At 48.4% G+C, this 13,502-nt stretch overlaps 1 long non-coding RNA gene across 2 annotated transcripts in view; it reads right to left on the reverse strand.

Moving 5' to 3' along the window:
- LOC123285366 (uncharacterized) overlaps positions 1-13,502 on the reverse strand; it is a 230,474-nt gene that overhangs the window by 14,618 nt on the left and 202,354 nt on the right. For both annotated transcript variants that reach the window (XR_011502723.1, XR_011502722.1), the window contains 3 exons: positions 3,985-4,106; positions 1,937-2,129; positions 98-292 (listed from right to left, as the gene is read on the reverse strand). This is a non-coding gene — a long non-coding RNA (uncharacterized lncRNA). The remainder of the gene's footprint in view (positions 1-97; positions 293-1,936; positions 2,130-3,984; positions 4,107-13,502) is intronic.

Here is a 13,502-nt window from a genome sequence, read left to right on the forward strand (position 1 = left end):
TCCTGGCCCAACTCCAGCCACTGGAGGCTCTCTTCAGTGTGGCCTGGCCCCATCCCCTCCACACATGCCCACATCACCCCCTCCAAGTCCTCCTCACCTTCAGTTTCCGCCTCAGTGGGCTCAAGGTGCTCCAGTTGTGCCAGGAGAAGGTGGGCATGGTACTCCAGGTCCAAGCCTGGGCATGTTGACCAGCACATAGGCCAACAGCATCTTCAGGCAGGGGGATTCTGGGGGCTGGAAATAATCTTCACAGTACTGATCCAGCCAGGTGCCCAGGATAGAGGATATGGCCCTGGGGATAGGCAGGTGGGCAGCAGAGTCAGAGGCCTGGCCTTTCCTTCCACACTGCCTTCCCAGGGCACCCCCACAGGAGCCCGGGCTCCTATGCCTCGTGCTCCTGGCTTTCCGAGGCCAATCCTCCTCCTGTCCACTTCCAATCTGGCAGTCCCGGCAGAGACAGACCTGGTCACCAAGGAAGGGCTGGCAAAAAGCCTTCGTAAATGAGATGCCTTGATCAATGGTGTGACCACCTCTCCCCCTTTTCAGGGAAGCCTGACACAGTCCTCTGTCTGTCTCCCTGCTCCCTCCTCCCTGGGATGTCAGCTCCATGAGGGCAGGGAGCAGTGGAGTCTGCTCTGTTCATTGCACTCACTGGCACACAGTAGGGGCTTTGTGAATATCTGACTAATGAGGGAATAATGGACTTTGTCTCCTGCCCAGGCTTCCCAGGGCCCTCCTCATACCTCAAACCTTAGCTCCTGTGCCTACGTGCTGCCTGGTTCACTAGGTGCCCCATGTAGGTCAGCATCCCCTGACATTAATCTCTAATAAGGAGGGAGTCATTTGGCCCCTGAGCACTCATTGAGTCGCCTGAGCAGGAGCTGAGCACCCAATGCTGAGGTTCTATGAGATTAGTAAGCAGGATGCTCCCCACACCTCCTGTTCCAAGTTCCAGGATGGTGGTGGAGACAGGACTGGGATGGCCAGGGGACAGGCATGGATTCTCATGGGGACCAAGTCCATCCTTCAGCTCCCTCTGCTTTCCCACAGCACTCAAAGCCCCAGGCACAGCTCTCCTTGACTGGTTTTTTTCTTTTCTAGGGGAAGCCGTCAGACCTTTGCCTTCTCACAGGAATCACGAGATTTGAGATTCTGGGTTCTGCCAGCACCCTCAATTCACGGGTCCTGCACTCCCCTCAGTGTGGAGCAGGGCGGCCCTCCTACTTGATCCAAAGCCCACTCACACTTCAACTGGTGCAGAGGTCCGCCAACCTCATCAGAAGAAAGGAGGATGCATCCATATCTAGAGGAGGCAGGAGGGATCACATCGACTTGACTGTGGACAGTAGCTCCTGAGAAGTCTAGTGTGACTGTGTGACTCCCAACTAGAATGGAGCCCTGGAGGGCAGGGCTGTGTCTGCTCTGTGCACTGGACTATGGTCAGTGCCTAGAAAACTGCCTGTACCTAGTTTGGCCTCATCTCTATGTGATGAATGAATGAGCTCCAGCCAGCCCCATCACAGATGTCTGAGTGGGCCGGGGGCCCTCCTTCTCATCCCCAGGGATCCCTGCTCTGGCTTCAGCCAGGACAGGGACCCCTAGATGGAATCTCAAATCTTCTTTTCAAATGGGAAAACAGCTCAGCCCAAGGCCACGGGGACAATGATGGATGAGGCAGAGGCTTCATTATGTAGAAGAGGAAAATGACTAATTAGTACAACCACAGCCCCTGCAGCAGACCTGTCCCCAGGGCCAGCCCCACAGAGTGCTTCCCACGAGCATCCCAGTGAGTCCCTACAATATCCACATGAGGTTGAAGCTCTATTTGCCGCACTGTGCAGAGGAGCAAACTGAGGCTCAGAGAGCTGCATTCTGAAGACTCTGAGCTAGCAGGCAGCCGAATCCCCACTGTGCTGTGCAGGGGCAGGGTGCTTACCTTTAAACAGCAGCTCCAGCACCTGTTGGGTGGTGGCAAAAGCTCTGCATGTGCCCAGGAGGCTGTGGGTGTAAGTGCTGTCGCTGTGCAGGAAGGCGGGCACCAGGCTCTCCCCCAGCCTCTCCAGTGTGCCGGCCTGGATGGGCCACACCATGTGGGTCTCGTTCCTGTTCACCGTTGATCCATTTTCATCCTGGGGTGGGACAGAGGAGGGACTTGCCATCAGAGGCAGCACCATGGACAGCAGGAGAGCTGGGGGGCAGGAGCTCAGACCCAACTCCCAAGCCCTCAGTGACTTGTGGTAAGAGGTGGGGTATGAGTGCCCACAGTAGGAAAAAGTTCTTGGCGTTAAAAGTAGAATTTGAGGAGGGGAATGATTAAACATTGTTAGCTGAATACTGACAGCCTCTCCATGTGTTAACAGCATCGTCCCTGTGATTTCTGAAAACATAGCCCATCGTAGAGATGAGAACACAGAGGCTTTTCTTGGGGTAGAGGGATCAGGACAGGAGCACATGCAGGATGGTCAGCGCAGTGCTGTGAAAATGGCAACACAAGTCCCACATCAGTGAGGGGCTGAGACACTGTGGGAAACGGTCTCCCTTCTGGAATGTTGTGCAGCCCAGTGAGGCCCCGGCCCCTGACCTGGAGGGGCCATGGGGACGTGTTCCTCAGGATGGCAAATTGCCATCTGCAGAGTAACAGACATAGTGCCCCGTGTCCTTTTGGGGAAAAGCATCCCTACCACTCGAGATGAGGTATAAGACGTGGAGATGTGGAAGGGTTACTGGGTCAACATGGACGCTGGGGGCAGGAGGGAAAGAGAGGAAAATCTGTAGAAAAATACTCTTGATTGAATGTGCGGTGAAATGGTTTAAGAGTCTCTTTTCTGATGTTCCTACAAATACATGGACAGTGACTTTGCATCTGGCTGGGCAGCGAGGGTGAGTTTGATAAGGAGGTAGGGACTCAGATTTTTGGGGGAGCCTGCCTCTAGGAGGGAGCCCAGAGGAGTATCAAGGTGTTCTGGGACCCGGGGTCCCCCGTTGGCTGTATGGGGCCTTGGGTGTTGGGTGTCCTCAGCACCTGCTGTCACGGAGCCAGCACTGTTGGTGGTGTGGGGCAGCTTCCTCTCCTGCAGGGAGATGGAGTAGAGGCCCCCGTTAATCAGCTCCTGCCTCATCTCTCGAGTGGAGCTCTGTAAAGACAGTGCCCGGCAGCCAAGCCCTGACCGGCCGTCTTTGCTGGCTCTCACACCTCTGTGACTCCCTCCACTCTAGACACACACACACATCATAGTCTGCACAGACCTCCACCAAGGAGGGAAAGGTGACAGCCTTAGGGCCTTGGATTAAGATTGGCACAGATAAGAGGCACCTCAAGAATCCCCCTTCCACCCTGCCAGCGCTGTCCTGGAGTGTGGACATGAGAAGACCACCAGATTATCAGCCACCCATCAGCTTGCTCCTGCCAAGAGTAAGTCCTCCCCCCACACTGAAGATGAGGAGATGGGGGCTAAGAGGGTTCACAGAGGTGGCCTGGCCTGGTTTGGCCTGGCCCTAGACCACCTTGTGTTACTTCAGGGGACCTCCCAGCAAAGGGCCAGAGGCGTCAGAGAGGAGGGTTGAGCCAATGTCTGCAGCGTCTGAAAAGTCTCTCACTCGGGGTTTCCTGAAGCCAGAACCTCAGTAAGTCAGGTTACAGCAGGAGAACATCTTTCACTATCGAGTGTCTCTGGCCAAGTGAGCTGGGTATGAGGCTGTCGCTAGAATGTGGGGGACTGGTTATGGGGGTTCCAACTTCTGTTGGGTTCTATTGTCAAGGAAGGGACTTCCCTTCCCAGGGTCCCTGTACTTGAGTCCCCTCCTCAGATAACACCTGTCCAAACAGCCCTCTGGGCTGCTAATTGCTCACCCTTGGTTCTCCATGCAACACCATGTCCGTGAACAGGCACACCAACACACCCCTCTCCACAGGCCCCAAGAAGATCTGGGTGCAGCCAGGGTCCCAGCTTTGAGACAGATGCGGACACAACTCCTCATTCCTACCTGTTCCTGATCCTGGAGAAGCCATTGTGCCTCTCAGGGTCTGTCTGCCTCCTGTCTGCACAGTGAGGATCACTGTAGCATGTGCTTCCTAGAGATGTCCTCAGGCATGTGTGGGATGATACCTATAAAATTGGAGGAGTGGTGTCACCCGTAGGTAATGCTTCCAACCTCTTTTTTCTCTCTCTTATCACCTCCCCTTTGTCTACTTCTCTTCTGGTCGCACCCCATAGTCCCTACATCTAATGTCACTGTGTGCGTGTGTGTGACAGAGCTCATTTTCTGGATGCCCAGAAGAAAATAGCCCCCACAGAGGGAGGGATGCGCAAGAGCTTCCCCAGACCTTATGGTTTCTAATTCCCAAAGCAAACCCTATGCGAGAGGTTTGAGCCTTGGCCTAGAAGGTCAGAACACACTCTTACCTCTGGATTCTGCATATTGTATGCCATGGGCCAGTTCCTGCCTCTCTATGGGCCTCAGTTTCCCAATTATCCAAGGAGGGATTAACTTCAGAACTGCATAAGCACGAGCTCAGCATAAAGGTGGCCCTGGGTTCCTCCACTCTGGGTGATGTGTGGACAGAGGTGCACTCAGAGGTTCCCCTGACCTGGGCTCCTCTTCAGACAAGAACTGGCCAAATGCCCATCTAGGCTGCTGAATACTCACCCTCACCCCCATGCCATCTCCATGTGTACATAGTTAGACCAACACAGCCTTTTCCAGGGTCCCCCAAGAAAGCCTGGGTGCAGCCAGTTTCTTAAGTGGACTCCAGAGCTCTCCTGGAGCTGTTTATGTTAGTGGATAGCTGTCTAAGTACTGATCTTTGGCGGGGAATGGAAGCTGGCGTCTCCTATGTCATCATTTTGATGACATCATCTGGATTTTATATTTTTAAATGATTGAAAATGTAAAAAGATTCCTTTCATGGCATGTAAAATTATATAAAATTTAAATTTTAGGGTCCATAATAAAGTTTTATTAGATACAGTCGTGCCCATTGGTTGACATGTTCTCTATGGCTGCCTTTAAGTTACAACAGCAAAGCTGAGTATTTGCAACACAGGCCAACGGTCTGCAAGCCTAAAGTATTTACTCTCTGGGTCTTTACAGAAAAAGCTTGCTCACCTCTGACCTAGAGAAAGAAGTCCAAACTCCTATATTTTCAGTGAGATTCAGCACAACCCTGGCCACACAGAAGTTCCTGGTGACAAATAGAAATGGCAAGCAATAGGATATATTGGAGTCTATGAGGAAGCCATTTGGTGTAAACCTAATTCGGCCTGACTTTGTTTTCCCAAAAGGGCCTGACTGTGGCCATTGAGCACGCATTGCATATCTGCTTTAAACATTTCCTATGGCAAGAACAAATGGCCTTAAGATAAAGGCGCAACTTCCCTCCACATTGGCATTTCCTTAAGGATAAGCATCTTTCCTTAGGCTAAGAACCGATTGCTGTGCTCACCTGTGACCACCCAGCTGGAGACAACAGACTGCCACCCTGCTGTGTTCAGTGAGACAGCAGACCTACCTGCTGTTTCCATCAATCGCTGTGCTGACAGAGCAGTCTCGTGACTATTGTAAAAGAGACATTTGAATCATATGTGAAACATCCTGTTTGGGGGTATATAACCACTCTGTGCACCCCACTTCTTCGGTGCCCTTTCTTCCTTCAGGAAGAAAGGCCCCGGGCCATGGTCCTCAGATTTTAGCTCAAAATAAACTCTCCCAAATTTTCATTTATAGATTGGTTATGGATTATTTTTGTCGACACTGGTCAGTGTTGCTGAGTGAATCCCATCCCTGTGGCCTCCCTCACCCCAGCCAATCCTCTCAACTCACTGCATTAATCCCAGCTCTGCCCCATTTCCAATCCATCAAAAACCTTCTCCTCCACTAAGGCTTCCTTATTCCTCCGAACCCAAATCCATCCCCAGCCGCAGCTCCAAGAGCATTTTGTTTATAGCTGTTTGTAGCTACTTACATTCTGCTTCACATAGTTATTACGTATTATGGTGTGTACATATCTAGAAGCTCCCTGAGGGCCAGGTAAGGTGTCCTTCAACTCCTGGCATACAGTACCAAGCTGAGATGGTGCCCAGGAAGTGGATGTTGGATGTCTGGATGTATGTCTGGGTGGATACATGGATGGATGGTTGGATAGGTGGGTGGATGAGTGGGTGAATGGATGGATGGCTGGTATTAGAGAAATCAAACCTGCATGCCTTGAGTATACCCACCAGAAGCACAACTAGATAGACCCCTGCCCAATCCTCAGGGAGGATTTCTGGCCCTTTATTCACACATTTTTTCTCCCACCGGTGAGATGAGAATGAGTTTTGCTGGCCTTCTAGGAGTTCCAAGAGGTCACCCCCAATTCCTGCCACCCTCAGGCTGATGGGTCATGATGGCAGTGGTGGGGACTCGGTCAGAGTGAGTGGGAAGAAGACATAGGAGGAAAATCATCCCATAAGTTGCAGTCTGTCTTTCCACATGGGTCCCTTGAACTTTTGGAGTTCAGCAAAGACTTGATTAATTAGAGTCTGATCACCAACACCCACTGCTATAGAAGGGGTCACAATCTAGGGGCAAATGGTCAAGGATCAGACAGAAAATGGAAAGGAGCTGGTGCTGAGGGACGGAAGACAGCTCCCAAGGGTCCTTTGGTGGGCCCTTCACAGCCAGAAGTGCAAAAGCAAAAGACTTCACAGTTCACTGGACCGACTGGTGCCTTGAAGCCGTGGAACAGAGCCCGCCTTCTCCAATTTCCTCCACACACTCCTTGATCTGAGGGCAGAGGAGATGGAACTTGAGGATAAATGTTGAGAAGACTAAGGAGGTGTGTTTTTATGGAAAGTCTGGTTTAAGAATAACTACTACCGGGGCCGGCCCAGTGGCGCAGTGGTTAAGTTTGCACGTTCCACTTCGGCAGCCTGGGGTTCGCCGGTTCGGATCCCAGGTGCGGACATGGCACCACTTGGCAAGCCGTGCTGTGGCAGGCGTCCCACGTATAAACTAGAGGAAGATGGGCACGGATGTTAGCTCAGGGCCAGTCTTTCTCAGCAAAAAGAGGGGGATTGGCAGCAGTTAGCTCAGGGCTAATCTTTCTCAAAAAAAAAAAAAAAACAGAATAACTACTACTACCACTTCTTGTATTGAGCACCATCCATCTGTCTAGCCCAAAGCACGTGTCTGCTTGCTCTTAACAGCACCCTGCAAGGTAGCTGTGCTTAGCTCCACTTTGAGCCCAGAGACTGAGTGACCCAGGTCAGAAGTCAACACCTGACCCTTCCTCCAGCAGGGAAACACACCAGTTGGTCACTCAGCCACATTGGTTCAGCCCCTCCTTGGCACCACAAGGAATCAGGGGGAGGCCTGGAGCTGACCATGCCTGAGCTTAGGTAACCCAGGAGAAAAGGTCCTCCCAGCAGCCCAGGGCCACCATTGGGGAGCACTGAGGAGGTGAGCCTGTGGGGTGCTGGCTCCTCATAGCTTCCTCTAGGGCTCAGAGTGGGGACAGGCCTCAGAGAAGCTGACACTATAAGAAATGCCCAGCACCATTGCTCGAGGTGGCATATAATGCTATGGAGTCAGGTGATGCTTGTCCTGTCATGGTTAAAAGCCAGCAGACACACAGTGCACAGAAGGTGAAGCCACTGGAAACTCAGCCATGAGCAGGTCTCTGCTGGACAACAGACTCTGACCATCAATGAAAACAAAGCTTCCTGTTGAGGAATTGCCCAGGCCATGATGTTGGCAGTGAGTGTCTGCTTACTGCCAGTTGCACTCCTTAGCAGTCACCTCCAGCCATTTGAGCCTGTTTACTTAGACGGGGTTGTAAAGTCAAGGCAAATGACCTCTGTCAGTAAAGAGGCATTGATCACCCAATAGTCACGTCAGCTTAAATGTGCCTGCTGACATCTGGGCTGCCCAGGGAGGGCATCTGACTCAGCAAGAGGTAGCAGCAGACAGCTGGGTCTGAGGCCAGGCCTCACAGAACACCTACACCTGCCCGGCACACTATTGGGCAGCTGCACTGGCAGCTAATTTTTTTTATAACAGCTTTAAGATATGGTTTATATACCATAAAATTCACCCTTTTAAAAGTGGACAACTCCATAACTTTCAGTATACTCGTAGAATTATGCAGCCTTCATGTAGTTGTCGTAGTTTCAGAACATTGTCATCCTCTCTAAAAGAAGTCCTATATTTGTTAGCAATCACTTCCCATCCTCTCTTCTCCGAGCCCCTGGCAACCACTAGTCATTTTCTGTCTCTACAGACTTTCCTGTTCTGGACATTTCAATAGACTCATACAATATATGGTCTTTTGTGACCAGCTTCCATCAGTTAGCATAATGTTTTCAAGGTCCATCCACAGTGTAGCATGTATTAGTATGTCATTCCTTTTTATGATTGAATCATATTCTACTCTATAGACATGCCACATTTTATTTATCCATTCAAAAATCGACGGACATTTGAGTAGTTTTCATTTTTTCAACTCTTATGAATAACGTTGCTATGAATATACATGTACAAGTTTTTGTTTGGACATATGTCTTCATTTTTATTAGATATATACCTAGGAGTGGAATTTCTAGACCATATGGCAACTCTATGTTTAACATCTTGAGGAACAGCCAAATTGTTTTTCAAAACAGCTACATCACTGTACGTTCCCACTAGTGATGTATGAAGGTTCCAGTTTCTCCACATCCTTGCCGACACCTGTTATTATGGCCATCCTAGTGGGTGTGAAATGGTATCTCATTGTAGTTTTGATTTGCATTTTCCTGATGACTAATGATGTTGAGCATCTTTTCATGTGCATATTGGCCACTTGCAGAAGTGTCTCTTAAAATCTTTCCCTGTTAAAATTGGGATTTTGTCTTTTTATTGTTGTTATAGTTCTTTATATATTTTGGATACTAGATCCTTGTCGGATATATATTTTTGTGAATATTTTCTCTCATTCTGCAGGTTGTCTTTTTACACTTTTGACAGTGTACTTTGAAGCACAAAAGATTTTCATTTTGATGATGTCCAATTTATTGAATTTTTCTACTATCATTATGCTTTTGTTATCATATATAAGAAAGCATTGCCTAACCCAATTTCATGAAGATTTACTGCTATGCTTTCTTCTAAGAGTTTTATAGTTTTAGCTCTTGCATTTATGTCTATGATCCATTTAGAGTTAATTTTTGTATATAATACAAGGTAGGAGTCTGACTTCATTCTTTTTCATATGACTATCCAGTTGTCCAGCACCATTTGTTGAAAAGACTCTTCTTTCCCCCACTGAGTTATCTTGGCATACTTGTCAAAAACCAATTGACTGTAAATAAAGGTTTATTTTTTGCCTCAATTCAATTCCACTTATCTATGTATTTCTCCGTATACTAGTACCATGCTGTCTTGATTACCACAGCTTTGTAGTCGGTTTTGGAACCAGGCAGTGTGAGTTCTCCAAATTTATTATTCTCCTTTAAGATTGTTTTGGCTATTTGGGGTCCCTGAATTTCCATATGAACTTGAAGATCAGCTTGTTAATTTCTGCCAAAAAAAAAAGTTAGCTGAGATTTTGATAGGGATTGTGTTGAATCTCCAGATCCTTTGGGGGAGTATTGCCATCTTAACAATACTAAGTGTTCCAATTCATGAACATAGGATGTCTTTCCATTTATTTAGGTCTTTAATTTCTTTCAACAATGTGTTGTAGTTGTCAGTGCACAATTCTTGCACTTCTTTTGTTGAATTTATCCCAAAAAGAAGAAGTATTTTCTTCTTTTTGATACTGAGCACCTTAATTTTTAAGGAAAGGAAGCAGAGAGAGACAAAATGATTCTCCAAAACCCAAAATGTAAAACAAAGGAACAGAAGGGAGGAGACTAATTTCTACAATCATCGCTGGAGTTTCATGATGCAGACCAGCCATAAGCTGGATTCTAGAGTCCAGGCCGCCCTCACCCCCATCCTGCCCTCATCACTCACCATCTTTTCAGAGGATGGGAGGGGGTCACTTACCTGCGTCCTCCACATGTGGTTCATCATCTTACTCTCAAGTCAGGAGATGAGAGCTCATTCACTCCGCAATGTGAGTAACATGAATGATTGTTTGATTTTTAAGAGCAATTTAATGCCAATCCTTCATCATCCGGTGCATACTACGTGTCTTGTCTGTGCCAGGAGCTGCTGACACAGCAAATAACCTCTAGATAGTCCCTGTTTTCAGGGGGCTCAGACCAGTGGCAAGACCACTACACAGTGATATATAGGAAGGAAAGGGACTCGATAGAGGAGTGCGCAGGGATCCTGGATCCCCAGAATGGCAGTTGGTGATACTCTTCAGGCGAAGTTCCCAGGAGGCCCCAGCTGCATCTTGAGGGAGGAGGAGGAGGACACTGGACACAGGCGCAGGGAGGACAGCTCCTGAGCAGAAGCTTGGAGCCTGGGGTAGGCATGGCAGGTGGGATTCAGGAGGCACAGGGAGTTCAGTGCAGAGGAGATGAGCATGGGGTCAGAGGCAGGCGTGCAATAGGAGGGTCCCATTGTTTCTGCCTCAGCAGAGGATCTCCTTCCTGTTTTCTTGAGGGGGTGGTGACTTCATGTTCCCTGAAACCTCATCCACTCATCCCAGCGTGGAAGGGGCTGACCACCTGTTTACACCTCCGTGTGACAATCTGATAAATCTCCCACAAGATAGGATTTTTTAAAGAGAATTTTATTTATTTAGTACCATTAGAAAGACACCAAAATATATAAAGACCACACAATGGGTATCCATGCACCCACACTGCTTCCATACACCTCTCCCCAATTGCCCACACCTCCTTCCACGCAGAAGTAACCACTATCCTGAATTTTGGTATTTATTGTTAGCCCCATGCAGCCCTTCATACTTGTGCTCAATACATATGAATCCCGAAACTGTACACAGTCCTTGTACCTTGCAGTTTTTGTATTTTGCATACACGGCATCATTCTGCAGAGCCCCCAGTGCAGCTTGCTTTTCTCGCTCGGCTGTGAGTTCAGCCTGCACCCACACTGCAGACGCCCTTCTGGTGCAGCCAGCCTCTGCGGACACCCCATTGTTAGGATAGCCCACAGTCCATTCCCCTGTTTCTGGGCCTTTCATTTGTTCACAATTTTTTGCTCTTCCAAGCACAGCGATGAGTAATCTTGGTTGTTTCTCCCGATGCACAGATAATAGTTTCTCCAGGGAAGAGACTTCCAAACAGACTTTTACTGTGCTCTGCAGGCAAAAATGGATTTTATATTGTAACTCAGTGCACATATGTTTCCCAGAGTTGCTCTCCTCCCGGCAGTGATGGGGCTGCCTCCAACGGGGACCAGGAGTTCCCATATTGTCAGAAACTTTCGTTTTGGGACATCTGATGGGTATAAAATAATATTTTGTTGTGCTTTTACTTGGCATTTCTCTGTGACTAATAAAGCAAAGCCTCTTCTCATGAACTTCCAGGACATCTATACTTCCTCTTCTCTGAGTTGCCTTTTTATGTATTTTACCTATTTTTCTATATTTTTTAATTGATTTGTGCAACTTCATTATGCATTCTGTATACTAATCTAGTATTTTCTCACTGTCTCTGGTTTTTGCTTTTATTGCTGTTTTTTGATAATTTCGTCAAGTTCCTAGATGATTTGTGCTTTTGTATTGTTTATGAAATCATTACGGCAAATTCATAAATATAGTCTCTTGCAGATTTTTATAACAGTTTCAGATGTTTGATTTTTTATATTTAGGTCTTTAACCCATTTGTAATTTATTTTAGATGGGTCTGCTGCCTGTTTTTTGTGGGGAACATTGGTCCTGAGCTAACATCTGTTGCCAATCTTCCTCTTTTATTTTTTTTCTCTCCAAAGACCCAGGACGTAGTTGTCTATCCTAATTGTAAGTCCTTCTAGTTCTTCTATGCAGGACGCCACCACAGCATGGCTTGATGAGCAGTGTGTAGGTCTGCACCCAGGATCCAAATGGGTGAACCCTCAGCCACTGAGGCAGAGCAAGTGAACTTAACCACTCAGCCATGGGGCTGGCCCCTGCAATTTATTTTTGTTTATGATTTAAAACAAAGATTCAATTCTATTTCATCTTTCATGTGGATAACAAATTGTTCTAGCAAATTGATTTCCCAGCCCACTCTCTGCACACTGATCTGCAAGTTCTGTCACAAACCAAGTTTCCACGCTGGGAAGTTCTGCTGCTGAGTGCTCCGTCTGAGTCCGCAGTCAGTGTGTATTTCTCTGTACCAGTAGCACCTTGTCTGAATTGTTACAGCTTTATGACATCTCACAGGTCTGCTGGGCAATACTTCCTATCTTGTTCTCTATCTTCACGATGGTCTTGGCTCATTGCTCTTCCATACAAATCGTAGAATCACTTTGACAAGTCCCTCCTCCCACCCCCCAGCAAAGAAGCTGCTCAGATGGTAGTAGTATTGCAGCGAGTCTACACAAATTTGAGCAGGACTGACGTTTTTCACATATATTGCTCCATTTATTTAGATTTTCTTTAATGTCTTTCCAGAAGTTTTGCAATTTGCTCTATTAGAGACTATATACATTTTACTTGTATTCATAGGGAACTTATATATTTTGTTGCTATTATAAATGAAATCTTTTTTTAATACATATGCTAAGCTTTAGCTGTTAGGGCATCTTCATTTTTACGGGGCTCCAACCCTACAAGGTGAAGAACTACCTGGTTTGTGTGGCTCCAGCAGGTCTGCCTCCCGCCGCCTTGGAGCCAGGGGCCAGTCATCCTCTGTGCCAGCTACTGTCGCTCCTTGCCTGCTCAGCAACCAGGGGCCCCTCCAAACAGCCTGCCTGCGGACTCGTCTGAGCTGAGACTGCTTCAACCTCCTGTTGGGTCCATGACTGAGCGCAAGGACTCTAGCTCCCAGAGGCCTCCAGGCACTGAGCCATGATCCAGCAGTGAAAGGCAGGTTCCCACAGTGGGGCAGGGCCAGGAAGGCAGCGCAGTCAGGGTTGCCCAGGTGAAGCCCACAGGCCACAGGAGGAAGCAAGGTGCTGTGGGACGAGCCATCTGCAGCTGCGCACCCTCCTCAACTTCTCTGAGCAGAGGGCTGGCTTCACAACTGTCCAGGTTTGCCCAAGAATGAGGGTTTCCAGGGACCCATGACTTTCAGTGCTGAAATTGAGGAATTCCAGGCAAACTGGGATAAGCTGGCACCCCCACTAGGGACATAAGCTGGACAAGACAGAGTCCACAGGACTGGCTACAAAATTTGTGCAAAGCCTTGCAAAATGGGACCCTTTGTGATTGCCCAGGTCGCACCCTATAAAGTAGACCTGCATGATCCTATTCTCTAGAAGCGTGCCAGTTCCAGGGTGGCAGATGGGGCCATGGAAGCCCCACACTGGAATGAAGGGAGCGAGACCTCAGGAGGGCAGGCCCAGCACCAGCACCCCTCACAAGGGCGGCCCACCGGCAGCCGCAGCATGCCTCTCTGGAACTGTCGCTGGCTCCCCATTCC

The sequence above is a fragment of the Equus asinus genome, chromosome 4, assembly GCF_041296235.1.
Source record: "Equus asinus isolate D_3611 breed Donkey chromosome 4, EquAss-T2T_v2, whole genome shotgun sequence".
Lineage (NCBI taxonomy): Eukaryota > Metazoa > Chordata > Mammalia > Perissodactyla > Equidae > Equus > Equus asinus.